We start from the raw sequence: 12,214 nt of genomic DNA on the forward strand, positions 1-12,214 counted from the left end.
ACTGAATACAAATAAAAACATGTATATATTTAGTCGGATAATTTTCAGCTAGCTAACTTGAGCATAATTTGTATAATCTATAACCAAAGTTGGCCAGAATAGAAGAGAAGCTCGGAACTCCGCCTCTTTGACATTATTAATCAGTCATCACGCAACAGTATATAATATTTTGGAGTAAATATAAAAGGTCGAACGACCATCCTTTGTTCGATCATAGGTGGCGAAAGGGAGGGGACGCGCGCATTTGTCGATGCACCAGCTGTATGGATTTACGCAAGAATGTGGATGGTAGATGGGGAGGCTTTCTATTTTTTTTAGAAAATGTTTGTCCGTGGTTGGCTTGAAGAAACAATGCGTTTGCGAACACACAAAACAAAACTATTTATCAGAACTCGACTCGAGCGGTGCGCGCTGGCGGCCGCTCATCAGCACGGTCCGAAGTCACGGCTGGCCGGTGCAAGCAGAAGAGGGCTGGGTAAAGGAGGAATGGAATGTTGAGAGGGTCGTTGGTCGTTCGTTCCCACGCGCAGCCCTTGCGAACGCAACACCGCGGCGGGAATCACGCGCTGGTTGAGCGGGTCGTTGTTCCCCCTCGCCTACGCGTCTACGTGCAAGACACAACAGACAGCATCCCCAGCTGCGCTGCTGTGCGGCCTCCTCCCGAAGCGTTCATTTCAGAGCTTGTTGGAGACGCTACAAGACTTGTGACAGCTTCTTAAACCTTTCTTTAATTTCTTCCCTCATTAATTTTCTTTTTCATTGTGCTGTGCATAATTTTCTCTTGCGCCTATACATGTCCATGTGCTCCGGTTGGTGCTTGCTACATATCAGTGAATAGCTGAGCTGTGAAATGTCGCCGGAGTACGGATTACAGCAACGGCGGGATACCATCGGCATTATCAGACTCAGTGAACGCCGTCATCTTAGACCGTGAGTATATATCTTTGCAGCATGCCATTGCTTCATAATTGGTTCTATATAATCTCCTACCAGTCCCAAATGTTCTCTTTCCGTATTCTCCTCGAAACAACTGCGCGAAGCATGACTTCAAGAACTAAGCGAATTTTCGTCCGGGTTACATGCAAGCAAGTGCGTGGACTTATTTGCTGGCTGCGATATGAATAGCATTTGTGCCGAAAATAGAGGAGCCGTGCTTAACAGGTGTGTATGCTACCAACACGTGACAGAACACTGCAGGCAGCCATTTGCGCAGTTTTTTGACTGTGCAGCGCGCCGCAATCAATTAGTAACCAGATACTATGCGCCCGGCTTTGTACATATATTTTGGAGAGCCTCTCTTCTGCGCGCAGGAAGCCATGTTCACACAGTTTTTGGATTTTGTTAAGAGTTAAGGGCAGTTTTTTGTTTTCAGATGTACAGACGAAGTTTTGCAAACTGTTCGTGCCGTCTGTGCAAGCGAATTTTACAGTGGGGCAGACATGTGCGTGATGCCGCTTGATGACTAGGCTATAATTAAGTCATAATGAACCTCCACTTTTATAATGGTTAATATCATATTGAGGAATTGAAAGCCGTGAACAGCGCAAGTGAGCCCCTTTTCAAAATTTTCTTAATCGACGCCCCCCTTCTGAGCACGTGCCTTCAGGTGAGGGCGTTATCAGAAAGCGGCGACAATAGGAGAGCGATTTCGCAGACGCGCTTCGAGGGCGGGGGAAAATAACAATACAAGCAAAAAGGCACATCAGCCGTGTATGCACTGCGTCCCTGTCACTGCAAAGCAAACAACGTGCACGCGGGACACAATGTACAAAACATTGACGGCCGGTATGAGGCAACCATATCGTCCGAAATATATTGCTCGCGAAGCGCTCGATGACGGCGCGCACTTTCAGGCGAAATGGGACAGGACGTCAGGTCCGCCTGTTCGGCAATTACAGCTCTTTGTACCTCACGTGCCGTACCGTATGCATGAAGTGCACGCCATAGCCATCGTGCAAGAATGTTGAAACCGAAGCAGCGATCCACGTATTCTAATTCTATAGGAAATCACTTGGGAGTAGAAAAGAGCAACTTAATATGATGTGCATGGTTCTTTAATGAACGATATGTATAAATGGACGGTTGAATAGTTACAGTAGTGGAGTGTTCCGCTAGAATTGTTTACGGCCGTGACCGCAATAAACATTACTCATATTGCTCTTAGCTTTAAGCTCTGGCATTGATAAGCCTATCTAAAGAACCGACTGGCAGTGACAGGTTGTTTACAGCTGTTGATCAAAAGGTAGGCCATCATGCTATTATTGCAGGCATATTTGCTTCTTTTTGTACCTCTGTTTACTAAAACTTAATTTTGTTCCCCATTCGTAGGGACGCTGCACCTCTTACAACACTCACTGTTCAGTCGCTTTTATTCAAATATACAAAAAGGAGGAAATGCGCATGCACTCATAGGATAGCCTGTCTTTCCGTTAACAGCTGCAAATAACACGCCACTGCTCCTCGCGGTACCTTGGATGAAGTTTTCAATGGGGTTACCTGAGATGCCTAGCAATTGCTGTAATATTTATACCAATCACTGCAGTGAAACAGAAAGGTAACACTGCATCACTTTAACTGCTGCATGCACCTATAAACGTGCCTTAATTTATTGCCTATTCTTATGGACGCAGGACCTCTTACTATAGGCTTTGTTCAGTAAGCAACCGTCATTGCTTCAATTTCTATCTCTCCACCACTTTCTTGTTGCTCTGGGTGTGATCATTTGATTTCATTGTTCAAATCATATTGTTTTATCATGTGTGAATGGTTTAGCCTGCACATACATGCTTTCATTTTTTTAGATGCGCATCGGGAGCGTTTTCTACGTAGAAGTGGATCGATTGAGTTGTATCACTGGTGCGAAAGCCGACAACCCCCAGAAGATATGTGTCCTGTGGTTGGGAGGGAAATAAAGAAGAAGAAAATCAGCGGAAAAGCCTGCCTAAAAAAAGGTAGCACTGCATCAATGTAACTGCTGCATGCACCTTTAAATATGCCTTATTTTTATTGCCTATTCTTATAGACGGTGGACCTCTTGCTATTGGCTTTTTGCAGAAAGCAACCGCCTTTCATTGATTCAATTCCTATCTCTCCACCACTTTTTTGTTACTTCGAGTGTGATCCCTTGATTTTATTGTTCAAATCATATTATTAAATCGCCGGTGAATGATTTCGCCTACACATACATGCTTTCATTTTTTTAGGTGCGCATCGAGAGTGTTTTCTACGTATAAATGGATCGATTAAGTTGTATCACTGGTGCCAAAACCAACAGTTCGGTACCCCCAGAAGATTTGTGTCTTGTGGGTGGCAGGGGTATAAAGAAGAGGATAATCAGTGGAAAAGCCTGCCTAAAAACTTACAAAGATGGCGCAAAAGCGAAATGCTGATCAGGGTTAGAGTCTGATTAGTTCTGTTATCCCATTTCACTTGCTAGGTGATGTGACATATATGAAGCACCTTAGTATAATTTGTGGTATACTCACTGAAAATTGTGTAGACGTTAACTTTTTTCTCGTTCAATTATTTTGAGTGACGCACGAATTGGAATAAAACGAAGTCATCCACACGTCTAATGCCCATAGACATTAGATGCGTGGATGAGCTCATTAATTGTGTTCCTATGTGAGCATGCAATAGTTTGTCGAATATATTAATATGTTAAAAGTTGATTTTTTTACTGTTAACCGGAGTAATACATATGCTCCATATCAAAGCATTATTCGCCTGTAGTTTGTATCTGCTCTTTCCTAAATTGTATTCTACAAAGTATACGTGTGTCATCTCGTACGTCTATTTAACTAGCGAACAATTTGCAATGGAATCCCTTTTGTGATGTTTCAGCTACAAATAATGTATGACAGTTGTGACAATATAGGTAGCTTTAGGTATAACATATAGCGCGAAAATCTTTAATATATGCGATGATATTTTTATTCACCGCATTGGCTAAACCAGCCTGTTGAAGAGACGAAATGAAAACAAATATGGATGTCTTCGGACAGGAACAGTAATCGTGGTGCCATGACCATTTTTTAATTAAATTTTCATATGTCGTGGGCTAATGTCTCGACACAAAGGAATGACCCTTAGGTTTTCCAGATGCGGCGTAGTATTCTCGAAAAAAAAAAAAAACGCCTATCACTAAAGCTGGAAAACGCCGTTTTTGTCGTTTCAAAAAAGTTGCACGTTTGGAGGCCGGCTGGTTGCGTAAAATTTTGTCATCCACTGTTTTTTACTCACCGCATTTGGGTAACGTTTACTTGTATAAGAAGTATTAAAAGTGTGTTTTATTGATGCAATTGATTTAGTAAAAAATCGCAAACTTTGCTTCAAGAACAACGCGCTACAAAAATGTTAATGTTCAACCTTACATACTGGCGTGACGCATTGCGTTGTTTGCACTAAAATATTCCGTGTTTATTACGCAGGTCATATTGTTAATTTAAGGCAGAATTTGGAGCTCTAAGCTGCTATGCGTGTTCTCTGTAACGCCACCAAAAGTATTATGCTGGAAAGCGATTTGTTTAAGATTGTAATTATAAAAATTACACATTGAAAAATCATCTTCAAAAATATAGTATTGTTAGTGGTGGTCAAAGCTGACAAATGGAATAATATATTAATAACCTAGATTTTCTGTTCTTGGGCGCCAAGATTACCTCGGAAGGAGACTGCAGCCATGAAATTAGGAGACGCCTGCTTCTGGGAAAGAGAGCAATGGTTAGCCTTGACCGCCTAGTAAAGAGCAGAGACATTAGTCTGCCAACCAAGATCCGTATAACCCGTGCTATGGTCTTTCCAGTTGTGATGTATGGATGCGGGAGTTGGACTGTGAAAAAGGCTGACCGCCGAAGAATTGACGCGTTTGAATTGTGGTGCTGGCGAAGACTCTTAAGAGTTCCTTGGACTGCCAGAAGATCAAATCAGTCGATATTGTTGACCATAAACCCTGACTGCTCATTGGAGGGTCAAATTCTAAAGTTAAAGCTCAGCTACTTTGGTCATCTGATGAGAAGAGAGGAGTCGCTGGAGAAAGATTTGATGTTGGGAAAGGTTGAGGGTCGCCGGAGAAGGGGTAGGCAGCGAACGTGATGGTTAGATGGCATTCTCGAGGCATTGCAGATGAAGCTATGTGATGTTAAGAAGATAGTGAGAGACCGGAAAGCGTGGCGTGACATGGTCCATAGGGTCACGAAGAGTCGGACACGACTGAACGCCTGAACTGAACTGAACTGAACCTAGATTGAATACTATTGCACCTAGCAATAAAAAAGAATGCAGGACAGAGAAAAAGTTCAGCCTTCACTTGCGTTCTGCCATGAAATTGACAGAAATAGTGAATTAATACCATTTTAAGCTATATTAAGTATTTGTCCCAGAAGCAGAAAAACGGTGTTAAGCGCTGACAATGTTTTAAATTTTACTTAAGGTAAAATGTAACTAAATTAAGCAAATACTAAATTGAAGTTTTGATGCCTATTCCATAAGGGGGAGCCATATAAGCACATCTATAGAACAAAAACAAGCATTTTTATATTTCTAATATTACATTTTGCAGAATTCAATATATTTACTGACTCAAATTAACAAAGTACTTTGCATTGTTTCCACAGATTTTGATAAAAATTGATGTTGCGGCCGTTTCTTCAATTCTAATTAGTTTTCCTTATTTTACCATTTTCTTACTTTTGTCCAATTTCATAATAATATGCAGATGCACACACAAATCTAGTGCTTCAAATTTTTTCAGAAATAAAGAATGGAACCTAGATAATGTAGAAAAATAGTTTCTGTGCCAAGATATTATTGGATCTTGCAAGAATGCAGGCTGAGTTTGGCCATTATCAGCACAAGCACTCGGTTTAATATTTAATGTTATATTTTTAAACAGTATAACGCAACACTTCTTAATCCGTGATATTTTTGAGGCACTGAAGATTTTTGAGAGGGATTTGAATGAAAATCGAAGATGATCTTTTTTTAATTGCAGCAAATTTGCCCTTTACTGCTGTTTTCGAATTCTGAGCAATTTTGATGCGTTGTGGAGAACACACCTAGTGGTCTGGAGCTCCAGATACTGCCTGGAATTAAGAACATGCGTCAGGAAGTGAAAACATATTTAGTGCAACCAACCTAATGCATCATATGCCAGTACATAAGGTTAAAAATGAATATTTTTGCAGCGTATCGCTCCTGAAGAAAAGTTTGCGATTTTTTAATAACACAACTGCAAAAACAAAATAGGTTTCTAATAGTGCTTGTAAATATAAAACCTGCATATATTTAGTGAGTAAAAAAGAGCAGATGACAAAATCATGATATCCAAACTTGCAACATTTTGAAATGGCAAAAACAGCGTTTTCTACCTCTAGAGATATACCATACAATTGTTTTTTTTTCGAGGAAACTACGCGTATCTTGAAAAACTAAGGTTAATTCTTTTGTGTCTAGATACTTGCCCACCACATATAAGAATTTCATTGGAAACGAAAGATGGCCATGGGACCTCGATTATGTTTCTTATCTAAGGCACCCATAATACGCTGTGAGAAAGCCAATATCAAGGGCTTTTTTTTAATATTCCATATTTCGAACGGTTGTGCCATCTAAGAAAATTAGAAAGCTAGGCACACCTTAGGTGTAGCCAGCCCTCACTTTCTGTTACAGCTGCATTTGCTAAGCTGAATTAATGCGTTGATTACTTTATTTTAGCCACGAATATAGCGCTATTACGTGTCAATTTTAAAGAAAGGCCGCAGTGACGCGATTCCTGTAGAATTTGTAAGTGAAATCTGTAAACCTTACAAATCTACCCATATATATGATCTCTTGCAGGTTTTATTCAAGCTACATTACACCTGCTGCGCCCCATAGCTTGAGCCAAGGGTTATAAATAAACCATTAGAAACAGACGATGGAAACCGGTGGTGCATTGCTGGCAGCCACTTAGGACAGCGCAGAAAATTTTTATTTTGTACGTGGGGAAGTGAGGTTATTCGCTTCAAGTACTAAATATTCACTTTAGACAATAAATAGGACTTACAGAGTCGGTGAGCACGTTCGGAAACCCCTGTTTCAATATTTGCGGTTAGAAACCTCATGTGTACCTTTTTTTCCAGCTGTAGATAAATTCCGGGTTATGTAGATACCGAAGCCGTTACCAGCCCATTCGCGCACCTCAACTGTGCTGCTCACAACATGATTTTGAGCGGACAAAACAACCTACCGCTAAGATTGCTAGCCCCATGCATGAGTAAGGGTGATATGCTGGCGATGGTTGCTTCGCGTCGGCCCTTTGGCGCACATGAAGGCTCGAGTTACAATGAGCGCGCCGAACTTTGCAATGCGGATAATGACTACAAAGCGGTAAGGATATAAATGAGTTTAACAGTATTTTTCAGCTGTAAAATACAAATACAGTCTTGTTGGACGATGTGCTGGCGCGGACGAAGAAACCATAGGCAACTTGTAGGTCTAACGCTACACAGGGCTGTCGAGCCAAGCCAAGTCCTCAATTGTATTGTCCGGGAATCAGATTTCTGTATTTTCGTGGTTTCCTATTGTATCTGGCGTTCAAAATGCAGACGTGAGGGTCCTTTATCACAAATAATCAAACGTGGATTGTGCCGGTACTCTTCAAAGTAGCAACACCATTTATTGTGTAAGTCATTAATCAGTAATTTAGGTAAATAATGTCAATAAGGATTCCAAACAAAACCTTTTCTGTGGCGCTCAAGGTAGCTTCCAGCAATATATATCTGGTTTCCTTTGCCTGCCTCCGAAATGTTTTTTTTTATCCCTTGGATCAAATTTGCTTGGACAAGCAGTATATGTGTAAAAATGATGCACCTGTGAGCTACCCGTTTAAGTGAGCTCCCGTTTAAGTGAACTACCCACAAAACCAGTCAAAAGCGTATATCAGCTAACCAGCGGCCAGTGCAGCAGTCGTGGGCTTAGATCGCTTGTGTATATTATATCTTGCCATTTTTAAAAAATGAAAATGGTCGCCGAACATTCTCTTGGTAACGATTATTAGTATAAACTGTTTGCACATCGCAGAAAGCGTAGGAGCGGCAAAAAACTAGCGCGCCAGTCATATGCGGAGACAGCCGATAATCAAGCACTAATTCCTAGTGTGGGATGAAACACTGGCTGTCTTAGCCGTATTGCTGTGGAGGCGATCAAAATGCAACAGGTCACATGCTATGCAATGTATGTGCGTCTTTCATCCTAATAAACCCAAGGCAGCTGAAACTAGTCTGGAACTCATCAGTATAGTGTTTCTCATTGACCATAAATTTCGGTACATGAATCCTGGAATTTTCTACATCTTCCTAAAATAATGCGCGCGATTTTATATGCCTCGTAATAGTGTTGTAAATTTTGTTTCCTCATTGTTTTTGTGCAGGTGCCATTTGCGAAAAAGTTGGGGTGGACGATTTGGAGGCACACGCATTTATTCGCAGGTGGCTGCCTGGTTCCTGTGACAGGGGGGGTGGAAGAAAAAGGCGTTATGCTGAAACCTCCCCTGGCGAACCAGGCATGCCACCTGTGAATGCAATTGCAGGGTCAGCCCCCTCACTACGCCTATGAGTGTGCCCTCCAGCTCCCTGGCCCCTTCCACTTCCCGAGAGCCCGCCCTGCCCTGACCAACCCTGCCACTGCCCCGCTAACTGCTGCTGTGTGTGCCCTCAGCGCTGGCTAGTAACAACTGCCGTCTATAGTAACAATTGCAATAAATATTATCTTTTTGTGAACCATGCCCTTGTTTTGTGAATATCTACTGGTTGCTCATGAGCAACAATTTGAATTTATATGGCCACTCCTATTTGAAAGGCCATTATTGTCCCAGCAAGTTCGATGTGCTGTCACGAATATGGCTAGGATGAAAAAGGCTGCATTTTATGGCCTGCACAGGCAGTGCCACAAAATGTGTAATCTTGACATCATCAATGGCACATGAATGGAGTAGCCGGTGTACCCATAAACCATTAGATTAATATTGGTATCGACAATATGCGGCATGAATGGAGTAGCCAGTGCACCTGCAATGGCTAACCATTGGTATGATATTGGCATTGACAATGGGCCATCAATGGAATAGCTGGTATTAAACAAATATTGGTAATACAATGATGGTATAATGCTGGACAGTATTGGCAAGAATCATGGTGCATGAATGGAAAGTCTAATATTGTGCCTACATTGGTGGCTCCAGCTTGGTTGAACACTGGACCAATCTTGGAACGAAAGATGGGCCAAGAATGGAGAATGTAGTAAAATGCCCAAATGCCAATATCAGTCCAATATTGATGCCATTCTTTTCCAGTGATGAACCATTGTTGGACCAATGCTGGTGTGCTGCTTGGGGTGCTAGCTGCATCCACTTGACCCCTGCGAACTTCTTAATCTCATCCGCCCACCTAACTTTCTGCCGCCCCCTGCTACGCTTTCCTTCCCTTGGAATCCAGTTTGTTACCCTCAGCGACCATCGGTTATCCTCTCTTCGCACTACATGTCCTGCCAATGTCCATTTCTTCTTCTTAATTTCTACTAGAATGTCGGTAACTTGAGTTATTTCTCTGACCCGCTCTGCACGCTTTCTATCTCTTAATGTTAGCCCTACCATTTTTCGTTCCATAGCCCTCTGGGTTGTCCTCACCTTAAGTAGAACTCTCTTGGTTAGCCTCCACGTTTCAGCCCCATAGGTGAGTACAGGCAAGATGCAACTGTTGTATACTTTCCTCTTGAGCGATACCGGTAAGCTGCTAGTCATAATCTGCGAGTGCTTGCCAAACGCGCTCCATCCCAATCGTATTCTTCTTGTTATTTCCTTTTCGTGGTCCGGATCTGCGGTTACTACCTGTCCTAAGTAGACATATTCGCCTACTACTTCCAGTATTTCCAGTACCAATTTAATTGAATGTTGTGAATATAAAAATAAAATAAAAAATTGTACCTACAGCAATCGATCACATCTTACAATCAGGCCCGTGATGCTACTCCATTGCGCCACAGACGCGACGGTTAGTGCGGTCTTTAAATGCGCTCTTATTCGCTTTGATTCCAAGTACTAAATATGGCGCGACGCACGCAACTGGTATGATGAGAGGATTACTGCAAGAAATTTTAATCCAGCAAACTATTTTATTGCGTATGCATTTTAATTTATGCACTGCAATGTATACTCAAAATACATAGAGTTTTTTTTTGTACTTTCTTTTCGTCGTGTTTTATTTTTTTAGCGCCGCCATCTCACACTTCCGTTGCTTTAGCTTTCGGGGAATGGCAATACGCGATGGCGACCTCCAACAGTGGGCTTCACTTCTGCTTTCTCTTCTCTTTAAGTGCGTATGCTCGCTATTCTCTGAATTAAAATTTCTTAGAGACACTTGAGAGTGCTTAATTGATAGAATGCGAATGCATCATCACAGGCATGAGTAATCCCTAGGCTTAAGTACCGCTTGCAGTATTTTACTAATCAAGGGCTGAGAAATTCAACGTTCATTTTAAAACGGCGCACATACAAAGGAAGACACAGAGAAGAGAACAACATGGAGAAAAGCGCTATTCAACGTTGCACAATCTATACAACTTATGAGTTATGACAATATATATAGCTACGTTGATTAATGCATGATTATAAATGCAATCTTAAATACGTAGTGGTACCCTATACCAGCGTGGAGATGTCAACCAATTTTCTTGCCATGGACGGTATCGAAGTTTCTGCTTTAGGTATAACCGCCCGCCCATCAATCAGTGCTTGGCGAGGTCACCTGTCAAATACGACTTGCCAGACGCATACCAGCGGGAAGGACCATAATGGAATAATTGCGACCCGCGGAACAACTGGGGTGCGGGCGCAGTTATCTACACCTCATTCTATTATGGTTGGGACAGGAGCTACCTAGGTACGAAGCACCACTATTAACAAAGCCGGTTGAACGGCCTGCGTGGCCTAGGCAGCTGTAGCGTGTCTGAGAACGACAGGTTGAAGGGAGCACTCCTTCTTACGTCCTCCCCAAAGCTTACTACACTCTATGGCAAAGCAAGCTCACTTCACTCTCCTCAACACCCCTGGAATACCCACTAGGGGGGGCACATACTCCCAGAGCCACACAACCCCTGACCTCACTTACTCTTCTGGTGCTATATGACCTCAGTGGTCAGTCACTGCCGATACCCTTCTTAGTGACCTGTAGTTTCTACCTGCGGCCTCCGCTTCGTTGGTTTCAGGCAATAAAGTCATGCGTCTCATCGTTATGGTAGACAGGAATAATTCACGTATTGCAATGTAAACAGGGATTTCAATTACTTGCACAGTGCACTGCGCTGTCTAAAGGCAAAGGCCACTGACACTCGTCATGGGTCTCACGTTATGCTTGGACATTCCTCCACCCTTGTGAGCTTCCGAGGCAGAGGGAAGTTGCTGATGCCTGGATATTTCTTCAATCGCGACTCGTTTCTCTTCTGGCTCGATTATGACCACGGCCTGCAAGAATTAGAGAAAAGAGCTCTTTGTAGCACAGAACTCAATTCATTCCGCAATCGTATGTGCTTGCCAAGCTAAAGAACCTGATTTGATTGGGGCAAAGGAAGTGGCGCATTGTAATAGAATACCTTTGTTTGAGCTTGGTTATACTCATTGTAGGTTGCGTTGGATTTAACATCTATCAAAAGAAAGAGTGTGTACTTACACACAGGCTGATAAGTGCATAAAGAACAACACTGTCTATAAACGGTGTGTTATTTATGTGCCATACACTTTAAAGTTGCTCGAGCACTTTCTGGAAATTACTCGGACTTTGAGACCTTTGAAAGTAATGAACTCCCAGCATATCATATTTCATTTGCCCTAGATTACAGTAGTCCAAATGTGTTCATTTCATTTGCAAACAAAAGGGATTACACTACAATTAAATCTTCATAATAGTTATGAGTTGTAAGCACGTGATAGCAATAAGCACGGACGCCATTTTGTTAGAGTTCACGTTAAAAAACCCGAGGTGGTCGTAATTTATAGAGTTCTCCATTACGACGTCTCTCATAGCCCGAGTCGCTTTGGGACGTTAAGCCTCAAAACCAAACCAAGCATTTACCCTCTTTCTTCTCCGCCTTTTAAGGAACGTGTGCACACTGGCTATATAAGAATCTACCGATATGAATAAAACATTTGATAGTTTGCGCTCCCTCCTGCATCATTGTTCTC

At 42.2% G+C, this 12,214-nt stretch overlaps 1 long non-coding RNA gene across 1 annotated transcript; it reads left to right on the plus strand.

The window, feature by feature from the left end:
* Positions 1-614: 614 nt before the first annotated feature.
* Positions 615-8,759, plus strand: LOC146174689 (uncharacterized). The gene is made up of 3 exons (XR_014702362.1): positions 615-930; positions 2,802-2,951; positions 8,411-8,759. It is a non-coding gene; the product is annotated as an uncharacterized LOC146174689 (long non-coding RNA).
* The last annotated feature ends 3,455 nt before the right edge of the window (positions 8,760-12,214 follow it).

The sequence above is a fragment of the Amblyomma maculatum genome, chromosome 11 (assembly GCF_055883805.1).
Source record: "Amblyomma maculatum isolate TAMU_Amacu chromosome 11, ASM5588380v1, whole genome shotgun sequence".
NCBI classification, from domain to species: Eukaryota; Metazoa; Arthropoda; class Arachnida; order Ixodida; family Ixodidae; genus Amblyomma; species Amblyomma maculatum.